The sequence below is a fragment of the Nelumbo lutea genome, chromosome 2, assembly GCF_056320005.1.
Source record: "Nelumbo lutea isolate HS-2025 chromosome 2, American lotus-T2T, whole genome shotgun sequence".
Lineage (NCBI taxonomy): Eukaryota > Viridiplantae > Streptophyta > Magnoliopsida > Proteales > Nelumbonaceae > Nelumbo > Nelumbo lutea.
The window spans coordinates 73,689,406-73,704,372 of record NC_142685.1 but is presented as its reverse complement, the minus strand read 5'-3'; the positions used below and the strand labels follow the sequence as shown (position 1 = coordinate 73,704,372).

At 42.7% G+C, this 14,967-nt stretch overlaps 1 protein-coding gene across 2 annotated transcripts in view; it reads left to right on the top strand.

Moving 5' to 3' along the window:
• The window catches only part of MOS4 (modifier of snc1,4), a 53,583-nt gene extending 42,260 nt beyond the window's left edge, over positions 1-11,323 (top strand). For both annotated transcript variants that reach the window (XR_016107430.1, XM_088970818.1), the window contains exon 7: positions 10,800-11,323. The gene's annotated coding sequence lies outside the window, so the exon portion shown is untranslated. The remainder of the gene's footprint in view (positions 1-10,799) is intronic.
• The last annotated feature ends 3,644 nt before the right edge of the window (positions 11,324-14,967 follow it).

The window sequence follows — 14,967 nt, the reverse complement described above, 5'->3', positions numbered from 1 at the left end:
TCTGAAGCTTCCAGCCTATGAGCATGAACTAATCGGCCTTGCCCGAGCCATCCAACACTGGAGGCCGTATTTGTGGGGGCGGTCGTTCATCGTCAAAACTGATCATTATAGCCTCAAATACCTATTAGAACAGCGTCTCACCACTTCCCCTCAGCAACATTGGGTTAGCAAACTGCTCGGGTTTGACTTCCGAGAGGAATATAAGGCGGGATCCTCTAATCACGCAGTTGATGCCTTGTCTAGGTGAGAAGAAGACGCGATGGTTCTATGTAGCATTTCCTAACCTCGGATCTCTCTGTTTGACGACATTAAGAAGGCAACACCACAGTCCTCGGAATGGTCGCTCTTACTGCAGAAGATCCAGACCGACACGGTTGACCCTGATTGGTCACTTCACGGCGGGTTGGTACTGTATAAGGGACGAGTCCATCTTTCAGCAGACTGCCCGTTAATTCCCACCATCATCACCAGCATCCATAACTCCACCCATGAGGGCATTCAAAAAACACTACACCGCGTCTGGACTGATTTCCATTGGCGAGGTATGAAGACTTCTATTCGAGATCTTGTCCAGAATTGCTCCACATGCCAACAACACAAATGAGAAAACCTACACCCGGCAGGCATCCTTCAGCCCCTTTCCATCCCATCGCAGATCTGGGCCGACTTCTCCATGGACTTCATTGAGGGACTTCCCAAGGTAGGGGGCAAATCAGTTCTCTTTGTGGTAGTCGACCGCTTCTCTAAATACGCGCACTTCATTCCTCTAACACACCCGTACAGTGCCACTTCAGTTGCCCTCGCCTTCTTTACACATATCTTTTGCTTACATGGGTTGTCGGAATCCATCGTCAGCGATAGAACCCGGTCTTCACTAGTGCCTTCTGGAAAGAATTATTTCGACTACACGGCACCACCCTGGCCTACTCATCAGCTTACCGGCCACAAACCGACGGTCATACGGAAGTGGTTAACCGCACTATTGAGATGTATCTCCGCTGTTTTGTAGGCGATCAACCAGACGGTGGTTGGAATGGCTTCCTTGGGCCGAGTACTGCTACAACCCAGCCTACTATTCCTCCCTCGGCACGACCCCCTTTTGCGTTGTTTACGGCAGGGATCCTCCCCGCTTGATGTCCTACGAGCCCGCGATGCCCTCCTCGTCGACGTCCGCATTCGCTTACAGCAGGCCCAGCTCCGCATGAAGCTCCACTATGATAAGCACCATCGGGAACTGTCGTTCGATCCAGGACAATTTGTTTGGTTGAAGCTCCAGCCCTACCGTCAATGCTCATTGCGCCACAAGGCCGCCCCAAAGCTGGCCCCTAAGTTCTATGGGCCCTACAAGGTTCTGCGACGGATTGGCAGTGTGGCCTACTAGCTGGAATTGCCAGAGACTAGCCGAATTCATGATGTCTTCCACATCTCCTTGCTGAAACCATTTACGGGTGTTCTCCCGGACCAAGTTCCCTCCCTGCCACCCTTGAAGGATGGCAAACTGGTCCCCCAGCCTAAAACTGTCATCTACTCTCGTTTCAATCATGGAATCCTTGAAGTCTTGGTGGAATGGTGTGATCTACCACCAACAGAAGCCACATGGATCCCATTCGTAGAGTTCCAAGCCACATATCCAGCTTTCGAGCTTGAGGACAAGCTCGTAGTCCAGGATGGGAGTAATGTTATGGACGCCTTCCTCGGGAAGACGTACCGTCGCCGTCGGCAGCAACAGGCCCCGGGCTCACCGCCAGCAGCAGCAAGGATTCAATGATGCTCATCCTACCCAGTTCGGAAACAACAACCTTATCTAGATTAGATTAGCTCATTTTGCTTGTTCTTATCTTATTGTTCTTATCTCTTATCTTATCTTGTTAATAGCTTATTAGATTAGGATTAGCTTAGCTTATCTTATCTTGTTAATAGCTTATCAGATTAGGATTAGCTTAGCTTATCTTATCTTGTTAGTAGCTTATCAGATTAGGATTAGCTTATCTTATCCTTAGCAAGATAGAACTGGAAGTCTCCCTATTCAGCAAGGAGACTCCCCTTGATTAGGACTCTTGTAATCTCCTATTTAAGGAGACCCCATTATTGAATGAGATATCAAATTATTCAGTCAAGAGTGAGTTAGGAGAGTTGGTGATCTCTTGGACAAATCACTAAAGGCGCCAAGATAGGTTCATCACGAGTAGGAAGGAACAAGGGAAAATAGGAGGTTTTCCCCGTGGACTGACCCGTGACGAGATCCTATTCCCGGGCCCTCAACAAAGTAACTGTTTAGCAGAAGGGCTAACTAAACAAGGGGCCAACAGATCTCAAATGTGCTTGGGGGTTATCTCAGGGAGGGAAGAATGGCATGTAATTCTCGAGTTAGTGAATTGTGGGTTGGACAGCTTTGATAGCCTAAACTAAGGGGTACAGATTTTTAATTGACTCTCAAAACATTGACTGGGTATGAACCAGATAATAGTTTTTGCAATCATCTTTCAAGGATTGATATAAAATTTCTGTTGACTGTACTTGCACAAACCTGGATATAGCTTACTCTATGTTAAGATCATGTTTCCATGAATTCTTGAATTAACTTTTGAGATATATGTATTGCACTGGTGGTATTGCTGATATTTTTAATTTGAAATTTCCTCAATTATAAATATACAAAAAGGGGGATATTATTTGGCATTGCACTTGAGGAGCAGTTTTTTTTTTTTTTTTTGATCAATAACACTTTCATTAAATCATCAATAGAAGATTTACAAGAGGAAGACAAACACACTTATCTTCCAAGAGCAACAAAGAACCTCAAGAAAAGGAAAAATAGAAAAAAACACTAAAGTTACAGCTTAGCCCAAAATAATGAATCCCTTTCTACCCCTTGTTTAGCTAAACCGTCAGCTAGGGAATTAGCCGATCTTTTAACCCAACATGTCTTAACTTCCATCTCCCACACCAGCCACTTGAATTTCCTCCTCTCATTGTTGTACTTCCATAAGCCATTGTGTTCTTTAATCAACCACCCTATCACCACCTCTGAATCCCCTTCAATTATGAGTTTCCTGATGTTCAACTCAGCTTTTCAGACTCCTTCCATAACTACAAAGATCTTAGCTCTAAAGGAGTCACCCACTCCAATTGGGCCTGAGAAAATGGCAGAAATGACTCCATTTTCATCCCTAAAAACATCCCCAATCCCCGATTGTCCCGGATTTCCCCTGCTACACCCATCAAAGTTTAATTTCAAGAATCCACCAGGTGGAGGGGGTCCAAGCCACACTCATTACTGACTTGGTCTGTGTGCAATTTGCAATTTCACCCCACTTCCTCAACATGTCATCCACAGTGTAATCTGTGAATAGCTCCAAAGATTTCAGCCACCGTATCGTCCTAATATGTATGATAGCCCTCAGATCTGTTGCTCCTCTCTCAGCTTCTGAGAATATCCTGGAGTTTCTTTCTTCCCTAAGTGTCCAACATACTACAACCCTTAGTCCTCTCCACATAGTCCTTCCCCTTTTTATTTGCCACTTGAAAAAAGAAGGGGGAAAAAAGGCCTTGCAAGTCTGATGGAGGATTCCAACTACATCCAAATAGGGAGAAAGCCCAATCCCAAATTGACCTCGCAAAATGGCAAGACACCAGTAGGTGAAAACCCGTCTCCCCATCCGCTTTACAAAGAACAAACCATTGAGGTGACAAACAAGTATTGGGTGTCTCTTCTTTTGGAGTAGATCACCAGTGTTGATTCTTTCTAGATAAGCTTCCCAACGAAAACTAGCAACCCTAGGAGGTATTGCTCTGCACCAAACCTCATCAATCGGGAAAGGGGGGAAAGTAGGATTGGTGGACTAACTTAAGACTTTGAAGAAAGAAGCACAAGAAAAGATGCCATTGGGGGTAGGTGTCCAAATTCTAGAATCCGCCCTAATGGGGTCTAAGACAACGTTAACAAGAAGTGCAATAAGGCTCGAAATACTGTCGAAGTCTAAGTCCCTCAGATCCCTTCTTAGACCCAAGTTCCACCCAATCCCAGAAGTGGAAGACGAACAGGGTGGTGAAAGATGAGATCGGCTCATTTTTCAAATCAAAAAGAGCATACAAAGAAGGAAACTGATCCTTTTGAGGGGCACTCCCCACCCAGGTTTGTTCCCAAAATTTTATGGAGTTACCGGAATTCAAATCATACCTGATATTAGGGGAGAAAACTGGTAGCAGTTCATGAATGGCTTTCCAAGGAGAATTGCTTGTGGTCCTAGCTCTGATTCCAGCGTCCCATCCATTGTGCTCCAGCCCATGTATAATTGCCACTATTCTAGCCCATAGCTTCTCCTTCTCCATAGGGAACCTCCACAACCACTTTCCCAACAGAGTCATATTCCTTCTCCTAATACTCCCAAGCCCCAAACCACCACAAGTCTTACTCCTACACACTATCTCCCAGCTAACTCTATGATCCCTCTTCTCCTCTCCCGGCTCCCACAAGAAATCTCTCATTAGCTTCTCCAATCTATTAGCAACCTTTACTGGGATTTTAAACATTGACAGGAAAAAGATGGGTAAGTTAGCAAGCGTGGCCTTAATTAGTGTAATTCTCCCACCAAGAGAGAGGTAGTTCTTTTTCCAAGATACCAGTCTTTTTTCAAACCTTTCCGCCACCGGGTTCCAAAAGCTCTCTCTCATAGGATTATCACCTAATGGCAACCCTAAGTAGTTCAAAGGCCACCCCAAGACTTCACACTCTAGCACTTCAGCACTCTCCCTAATCTATCCCTCCTCCAAATTCATCCCCATTACACAACTTTTCCCAAGGTTAACCTTCAAGGTGGACATTTGCTCAAACAGTTGTATCACCGACTTCAAGTTCCTGATAAAGCTTACATTACCGCCTTCACAAAATAGAATTATGCCATCAACAAACTGTAAGTGAGTGAGGGGGGTTTCTACCCTCCCAACTCTCCAGCCTTTAATGAGCCCCCTAGAATCTGCTCTGTGAATCGGTTTCCCCAAAACCTCCACAATTAGAATGAACAAGAAAGGAGAAAGGGGGTCTCCTTGTCTTATACCCCTACTGGCTGGAAAGAAATCTACCACTGTCCCATTCACTAGCACTGAATAATGACAATTCCGGACACAACCCATGATCCACTTACACCATCTAGCCCCAAACCCAAATTTAGTCAAAACTTTCCTCAAGAAATCCCAGTCCACCAAGTCATAAGCCTTTTCCAAGTCCAACTTATAGACCACTCCCTTCTTTTTATCCCTCTTAAAGTTCTCCACACTCTCATTAGCAATTAAAATCAGATCAGTAATTTGTCTTCCACTCACAAAAGCTCCTTGATAGTGTGCAATGATATCTGGAAATACCTTCTTCAGCCTCAAAGACAACACTTTTGCAATGATCTTATACAAGCTATTAACCAAGCTAATTGGCCTAAAATCCTTCGGGTGGGATGCATCTTTCTTTTTTGGAATTAAGGCTATAAATGTAGAGTTCACACCCGGATTGACAATTCCTCTCTTGAAAAACTCCTCAAACACCCGCAAAAGATCATCTTTCAAGATATCCCAATAGTCCTGATAAAAAGCCATTGTGAACCCATCCGGCCATGGAGCTTTTGTTCTATTCATAGAAAACACAACCTCCTTGATCTCTTCTAAATTAAAGCTTCTTTCCAACCTTCTCCTGTTCTCCACCCCTACATCTGGCCAATCCAATCCTTCTACCCACACCCTTCTACTCACAGGCCTTCTTAGAATAGATTTGAAGTGCTCCACACAGGTCCCGACAATCTCCTCTTGTTGTACTAACTCAACTCCATCTACTACCAATTTGGAGATAAAGTTCTTCCTTCTTCTGCCATCTGCTAGAGAGTGGAAATACCTAGTGTTTCTATCTCCCTCTTGCAATCATTTACACTGAGATTTTTGCCTCCAGCTAATTTCCTCCTTGTGTAGGCAGTCCCCTAGCTGTCTTCTCAAATCTCTCCTGAGATCATTGTCTTCCTCTCCAAATTCTCCCATTTCTTCTTTAGAGTCGATGCTTTCAATCTTATCCATCAGATCTCCCTTTCTTTCTTCTATCCTCCCAAACTCAACCAAATTCCACTCTTTGATTTTTGTTTTCAAGAATTATAGTTTCTTATGGAATCTCATCCCCTCCCATTCCACTAGTGGGTTACACTCATACCACCACTCCCTCACTTTGTTAGTAAACCCTGGATGAAGTAACCACATATTTTCAAATCTAAAGGGGGTAGGACCTCCACACCTTCTTTCCTCCTTACATAACACTATGGGCCAGTGATCCGAGGTCACCCTTGGGAGAGCTCTAGAAGCCAAGGTTCCCCAATGTTCTTCCCAATCCAAAGAGAACAGGAATCTATCCAGCTTAGAGAAAATGGGTCTAGATTGGAGATTTGACCATGTAAATGTCTTATGGGCTAGGGGAATCTCTTTAAGCTCAAAGGCATCCACAAAACTGTTAAACTTCTTCATGCTTTTTGTCACCCTATGATTAACCTTATTGGATTCCTCCGAGAATCTGATCACATTGAAATTCCCACCCATGCTCCAAGGCCCATCCCACAACCCTCTAACATCAGCCAATTCCTCCCACAACTCCTCTCTATAGTCATTTGGTCCGTAAACATTTGTGAGCACCCACATATTATCATCCTCTTGCTGCTTAAACTTAATGGAAACCAAGTACTTTCCGATCAACTCCTCCAAACCTTCAACCACATCCCTCATCCACATTGTTACAATCCCCCTGGTAGCATCCCACGAGGGAGCAGCCACTCAACTAATCCCCCTGGCTTTCCATACACTCCTTGCCCATTTGTTATTAAACTCCATTCTCTTAGACTCTTGCAACAACACAATGTCTGGGTCATACCGTCTTATTACCTCTTTTATTGTCGCTCTCTTCCTTGCACTCCCAATTCCCCTCACATTCCAACTAAGAATCTTCATTCCGCTTCTTTTTTAAACCTCTTGCCACCTACCCTCTACTTTCCCCCTTTCCTTCTATCTCCTTTTACCCCGAGCTTCTTGTCTCCTTCTACATCTCTCTTCAATCTCTCTACTTCACTCAATTTCCTCTTCTTTCTTCTGATCTTCTTCTTCCTCTTCTGTAAGCTTTCTTTCAACACATTCAAATCTTCCAACCTACAACCCAACTTCCCTACAAATTCTGCTATCATGTCCTCTCACCGAGTCCTCCACCCCTACTCTTCCTACAAAATCCCCTCCATCTCTATCTACCTGTCCTTTCTTCCTCTCCTCTGGTTCCACCTCTGTTCTTTCCTCTCCATCCAATCTCCCTCTCCTGTTACCTCCCTCCTTCCCTGTTCTCTCCTCGTAATCCTCTCCATCTCTACCCTCATTCCTTTCCCTCCTCTCCACTAACCCCTCCCCTCTTCCTTCCTCCCCTTCCCTCTTCTAGATCAACTTTCCTTCCACTTCCTTAAACACTCTTTCAATGATTTCCCACACTTTTTCACTCCTATACCTTCCTTCCCGCACCTTCCCACTTTCTTTCCTTCCCATCTCCCCCTCCTCGGAGAGCCCGCCTACTAGCTTGGCTGCATATTCATGGGCTACAGGACATGAACAGAAACGAAATCTGGAACCAAAGACATGAGACACATTAGTAGCACAAACCGAAATCACTTGGTTACCTGGGATTGATGGACAAGCTAGAAAAGGACTGCTCCCGGCCCCCCTCTCTTGTTCCAGAGGTTGGTAACCATCTATCTCCCCGAGTTGGTTGGGAAGTACTTCTGTCCTTTGGTCATCCTGGTGATCTTTCCACTTTACCCCTGGTTCACCCCTAGATGGTGTGTTCCTACTCTACTTCCGGTTCTCCCGGTTTGCCCCTTTTGATAATCCTTGCACACTCTATAGTCTTGGGACTGAGTTAAACCGATTGCAATCTTCACCCTAAAATAAGCTTGAAATATTCCACCCATCCATGTCACCTCCAGCACAACTACCTTCGTCGTTTACATTGCCCACGCTAGTACCATCAACAGAAAAGTCCTCCGATTCTTCATCTCCTTCACTGCACTGCACCCAGCCTTCATCCTTCTCTTCCCTCTCTTCAATTCTTTCCCTAGCATATCTTGGATTCGGCCTCTCTGAGGAGCGTCGCAGGGGGCTAAGCTCCTCCAGACTTCATCGGGAAACCCAATGCAAATCCAACTTCTCCATTTTCCTTCGCAGCGCGCATTCCCCTCCCCCCTTTCTCGCGACTTGGGACGAAGATAGATCATTAGCATCGTCTATCAGCGACCAAAGAAGAGTCCCCATACTCCGACCCACGTGGCATTTTAAGTTATCACGTGGGTCCTTTAAGTGGAGCCTCCTTTTGGTGTTACACCCACCTGACCCGTCCGCGTGACCTTTTAAGTTGTCACGTGGGCCTTTCCAACGCTGTCCCGGCTCAACCTTCGCCCTGCCCGACCCCCCCCCGCCACCTTCAACGGCTCGGACCAAACCTTTCGGCTCCCCAACCCATCCTGCCTCTTTGCCACATCAGCATAAGAAGAAGAGCCCGCCATTAATTTGTTTAATTCAAACCCATTTGAATTAGTTTCCTTAATTAGGTTGCTTGTTGTTTGGTTTTCCCCAACTGGCTCAGTAACCCCAAAAATATCTTTCATCTGCTCCACCTTTTCATCTCCCAACCTCTGCCCTCCACGTATCCACCACCAAGCCAGCTCATCATCTTCTACCTTAGGAGCACCTTCCCACCACAACTGTTCAACTTCGGAAGCCACCCACACCTTGTACCAGGCTTCATCCGAGCAGATTTCAAAGAATCTCGGCAGGTTCTCATGCCTTACACCAGCTACCTGTAACTCTACGGCACCCAGATTTCGTTTATCAGCTTTCACCAAGATGCCTCCCAGACTTTGCACATGTGCTCAAGAACAGATTCTCGCCAGAGGTGAAATGGAAGGCCCACAAGCTTCAGCCGGACACACCCATCTTGGACTTTGACTTCATTGCAGATTGGGCTCCAGTTCTGAACCTGTATCAGACCTCCATCCACCACAACTGCTTTAAAACTTAGTTCCCGGTCGCCTACATCAAGCACGGCTTTCGTCTCTGCAAAAGGGAACAGCATAGCTTCACTCCCAATACCTATCTCCCCTTCAACTGTACTCAGAACCCTCCTCCAATCTGTCACTCCTTTATCAGCCACTAGCACCCTTCTTTCTTCCACTCATCCTTCCCTGCTCCTACCAATAATTTACGATGAATATAAGCGCAAGCAACCACCATTTCAGTCGGAAGGCCTTGCATTTCTACACTCCCAGAGGAACTAATCGAAACTTCCCCCTCCTGAACTTTTTGACTCTGGTCTTTGGATTTTTGACCAGTTCTCTTCACCCCATCCACTCTCTTAACTTCCAAGACTACAATGAAAGACTGTAGCACCTTCACAAAATCCATCCACCCTTTCCGTAATCTCCCTTCTGGCACGCATAGCATTTGCTTTCCATTTGTTCCAAAAAACTCCACCACAGAGATAAATCATCCCTTTCTGTTTCTTTTCAATTCTGTTACATATTTCTTACCTAGAACTGACATTGAGTTTTTCCAGCCATTCACCTTACCAGAGTTGATAGCCCCATCTATGAAACCTTTCATCCAGACAATGACCTCCTTTGACACCAACACAGCCACCCTGTTATTCTCTCTGACTTTCATTGCATCCTCACCTTTGATCCTTTCCTCTTCGAACTTGAAAGTCTTGGCTTCGATCGGCACCTCAGACCTCCACCTTCCTACTACTCTGAACCTTCTCTCGTCCTCCATAGGGGCCCCCTCTGACTACCCCATCACTTTGAATACTCTAACCCTCTTCACCTATTCACCCACCATTAGCTAAATGTAAACTTCCTAATTATTTCAGGCTTATCGGAATGCAATTTACAACAACAAATAGGGCTCTCGAGAAAGTGAATTGGCAAAACAGGATGTAGCCAACCCAGTATAGTTTTGCAAGGCTTGGTTGAGTTGAGTACTGTTGTTACTTGAGGAGCAGTTTTCCTCGATGGAAAAAAGTATGCTGCCAGAAAGACATCATACGGGAAGGGCTTTGACGGAAAAACTTTGGCTGTTGTGGCCAACAGCCTATGCTTTTGATAACGTTTTTGGGAATGCTACATTACCATAGAGGGGTAAAATAGTAATTATCCTTATTTCCTTTTAACCACAAACACAAACATAGACATGGGCGTGAATTGGTGAACGCGTCCAGCCTAAAAATGCTCTCAATAGCATAGGCTGTTGGCCCCCAACAGCCAAAGTTAACTCGGCTTTGACCAATCAAACCCCAGAAAAACTTTGCTGTCGAGGCCTACAGCCTATGCTGTTGAGAGCATTTCTGGGAATGCCACGTTACCCTGAGAGTGGGTAAATTAGTAATTGCCTCCTATTTTATTTTGACCAAAATGAAAGACATGGGCGTGAATAGGTAAACGTGCCCACCCTAAAAATGCTCTCAACAGCATAAGCTGTTGCTCCCAACAGCCAAAGTTCTCTCTCAAACCCCAAGTGAATTTTGATACATGACACCTGATTGATTACCACTTTTACCGGTTGATTGGTTACAAATTTTTCCAGTATCATGTCTTCCCAACATCATAGCCTAACCCTTAATATATGTACTTGCACTGCACAGAATGCTCGAAGGATTTCCGTTCTCTTTCTGTTCTGTGGAAAGTTCAATTTTTATAGGGCTATTAGTATTAATACTGAAAATGTATTCTCGTCTTCGATTGAACTTGCAGGAGTTGGTAGTCTATACACTAATTGTGTTCGGATTCCTTTGGAAGACCAGATTTAAAGCTGAATGTTACCACAACAAAAGGAGAGGCGGGACAACCTTAACAAAATGTGACATTGGTGGTGCATTGTTGGTCGAACTAGGAATTGCTATCCTTCTGAGATCTTACCCTTTCTCAGTTGTTGACGACACGAGTTCCCTTCCTCTTCGTATTTCGTTGTGATAGACTGGCATTTGTGGAGTTCACTCCCTTGGTTTACGTCTTAATGGTAGATAAAATTCCGGTACCCCAATATATTGACTGATAAGGGAAAAACTGTGGTAACGCTCGAGTTTAACCTAATGCAGAAGCACATCTGTTTGCAACTGTAAGGGTTTCTCTGATTGTTTATCTATTCCTTTAGTTTTGGTCTTTTTGATAGTCGAGGGCCTCTTTGAATTTGTTCTAGTTATTTTTGTATTTCTTTTGTTTGTGGCACGCCATACATTTGAAATTTTAAATAGAGAATAGAAGACTTACTGATCAAAGGCTAATTGCTAAGCTTGAATTGATTGATTGCACGATAGTGTTTTGAATGCTGCAAGACTATGACCCTACTAAAACCCGGAATGCTCAATGGGTCATGGTTTTATTAGTTAACCGGGTGATTAGCCCGTTCAGCTATTGAAAACCGTCATTTTACTGATAATGGTTCCTGGTTTTCATGGTCCAATCGTCTGGTCTGATCCGGGTCTTACAGCACTTGCACAATAGCTTGTTTTATTATTATGATTTTTACTGGATTCGGCCTTGGCAATTTGAGTTTTGAATGACCCATCGGACTAACAAAAGGAAAAAGGAATTGAAATATATATATATATATATATATATATATATATATATATATATATATATATATATATATATATATTGAGACTTATTCTTTTTATGTTTGAGATTTCAGCTTGATATTCTAATATGCCATTTTTAAATCAAGTCTTTTTCCCCCCTTGTGGGCGCTCTGCATGTTAGAAAAAAAAGGAATTGAAAATCGTGGAAGACAGGTTAATAGATAGAGCCGTATGTACTCTGAAAAGATAATGTGTATGTTTGGTTTGTTAGATGGGTCATTTATTGCTTCTAACGTTTATTTGTACAATCTTATTTAAAACTTTTAAACTTTATTTGTAAAATCTTGTTTATTGCTTCAAACATTTATTGCTTCACACTTTTAAACGTTTTCTTGTTTGGTTGGGTGTTACTTCAAAAGTATTTTGCTTTTCATGGCAGATCAACACTTATAGAAGTATGCCACATCAGTGTTATGTTTTAAGAAATGCCTGCGGTTTTAGCAAGGTTCAAAATTGTCACGTATCATCCTGTATCAGCTGATATGTATCATATCGGGGCTTGACCTGATATGCCCCCTCATGGTTTAGGGGGTAGCTGGGACTTAAACCGACCCTTGAGTCGGTTTTGAAAAAAAAAGCAATAAAACACAAAAAAAAAACACCGCATATAAGCCTGTATCGATATTTAGAACCTTGGATGTTAGGGGAAACGAGAATTTAATATTTCCCCAAGTGCCCCATGCACATAAATCAAAACATTTCATTTTCTTAGTGTTTATTTGATAAATATTGAAAACAAATAGTGGTTTCATATGCAACAAATGCCAATACCTATGTGGTGTTGATGTGGTGATGTTTTTTCAATAAATGCCCATGGAACCAAACACCCTCAATATCCACAGCAAGGGTTTGATTGATATCACACAGGAAACATTAATGAAGCAAGGTGGGGTGTAATGTTGATGTGGACAAGTGATTAACATTCAGGCCAGTCCATGGTGGGGTTAACTTTGGCTGTTTGGGGCCAATAGCGTTTCCTGTTGAGAGAGTTTTTGGGTTGGATACTTTCACGGTAGTTCACCAATTCACGACTATGCTTTTGTTTTTACTCAAAATAAATCAGAAGGCAATTACTAATTTGCCCACTCTCATTGTAACGTGCCCAACCCAGAAACTCTCTCAATAGGAAAGGTTGTTGGGCCCCAACAGCCAAAGTTTTTCCGTCCATGGTGACCCATAAAAATGTCGATAAGGAGCATAGATGGAGTACATTGCAGGAAAGAGTCCCAACTGTTCTAATGGACACGTTTTAAAATATCGATACTATACATCCATTCCAAGATGTGTGGTATCTAGAGCGACTAACATGATTCACAGGTGGAATGGTTCAACCATTCCTTCTGTTCGTATTAGTTGGTATTGGTTGGTTTTGACATTGATCAACTCACTAGCTACATCATAAGTATAGGCAATGAATTTGTTTCCTATGTACTATTAGCAATGCAAAAGAAGCACCTATGGCAGCAAAATTCAGTCAAAACCAACACTTGTAGTAGATCTTCCAAACTAGGGGCATTCTAGAGGAAGTGCAACAAAGGATGGTAAGGCAACAACAACATTAACATCCCATCTCCCCCCTCACATAGAGGGAGGTAAGTGACAATGATTGAATTCTAAGGCTGTGTTTGATTTGAAGGAAAAAGTATAAAAATGAAGGAAAATGTAGGAAAACCTTTGCAAACCTTGTATAAATTTCCTTACGTTGAAAACCTTTTTCTTTAGACCAAACATAACCTAAAGGAAATTGCCTTGCTCACGCATCGCCTCATGTAGTACGTAATGTTTCTTAAACAATCTTATCTCACAGCCACTATAACACCATTTATCACAATCACCATATGCAGTTTACTTACTTGTAGTTCTAAGCTAAGCTACTATAATTAATATATTATGGTCTCTCTTTCAATAATCTCCTATCAACATTCAAAAGTAGCTACTGTATTTTATTTCTCCCCTTACCTTTACTTTGTTTACATAGCATGCATCGTATACAACAATATTGGGTATTCCATTACAAGCACAAAACACAACCACAATAGAAACCAAAAACCAAAATCAATAGGCAAATGGAACAAATTCTTGTAGACCCAGAAACAAAGACTCTAGAGTACGTAGATGAAATTCATGTTGCACTGAAGCAATTGCAAAAAGAGAATGAGGCAATGGAAGAGGAGGTGGAAGAAATAAATGCGTTAAATGCCCTAGATGAGAAAAGATCACTATTCACCTCGGAAAACCTAGAGATGGAGGAGAAAGAAAATCTAATAACATTACTCAAAGGTAATAAGCCACCATACACAATATTATAAATTCATGAACCAATAGTTTAAGGATGTTTTTACCTAGTCATACTATGAAGTTCTGAGGCTAAACCTCACTTTAGTCAGCCATGATCACTTACACATATAGATCCCAAAGCAAAGCCAATCAAACAAGGAACAATAATTTTCAAGCTTAAAATCAAAATCAAAATCAAAATAAATGAGGAAGTAGAGAAACTTGTACAAGTTGGGTTCATAAACTAATATCTCACCTAAAGAGGCTCACGAACATGGTGCTAGTTAAGAAGAACGACTAGCTCAGGTTAGTATAAGACCCTTTAAACGCTATAAACCACAACTTAAACCCCAAACATTGATGACATATACTTCACCATACTTAGGTGTAGCATAGACTTCAAAGGCCTCAATAAAGCTTGCTCTAACAATGAGTTCCCATTGCCCAACATGAAAACCTTGATTGACTCCACAACAAGACATGAGATCTTTTACTTCTATTATGATTTAGCCTACCTTGAGTTCTGTTAGTTTGATAATAGCCAAGAAGAGAGAAGAAAGAAGAAAAGAAGAGAGAGAGAAAGGAGGAGGAAAGGAGAGAAGAAAAGTCTGGTTCGAATGAGAAAAAAATTACCTCTCCCATTCGGCCAGATATGTTTTATATTACTAACATAATGGAAAAGACACATGTGCCCCTACTTAAGTGAGGGACACTCGTTCTAACATAATATTACACATCAACAGCCTCAACATAAGTATAAAGATAGAAATACTCCTACATACTCGACACTAACGCTACTTCTCAAGCTGGTGAGTATATATCATATAATCCCAACTTGTTACATATATAGTCCACTCTTCCCCAATTCAACCCTTTAGTAAATAAGTTTGCCCACTGGTTCCCTGTGTTAACATATGTAGTGTCTATCACTCAACTCAACACCTTTTCTCTCACAAAGTGACAATCAACCTCTATATGCTTCGTTCTTTTATGAAACACCGGAT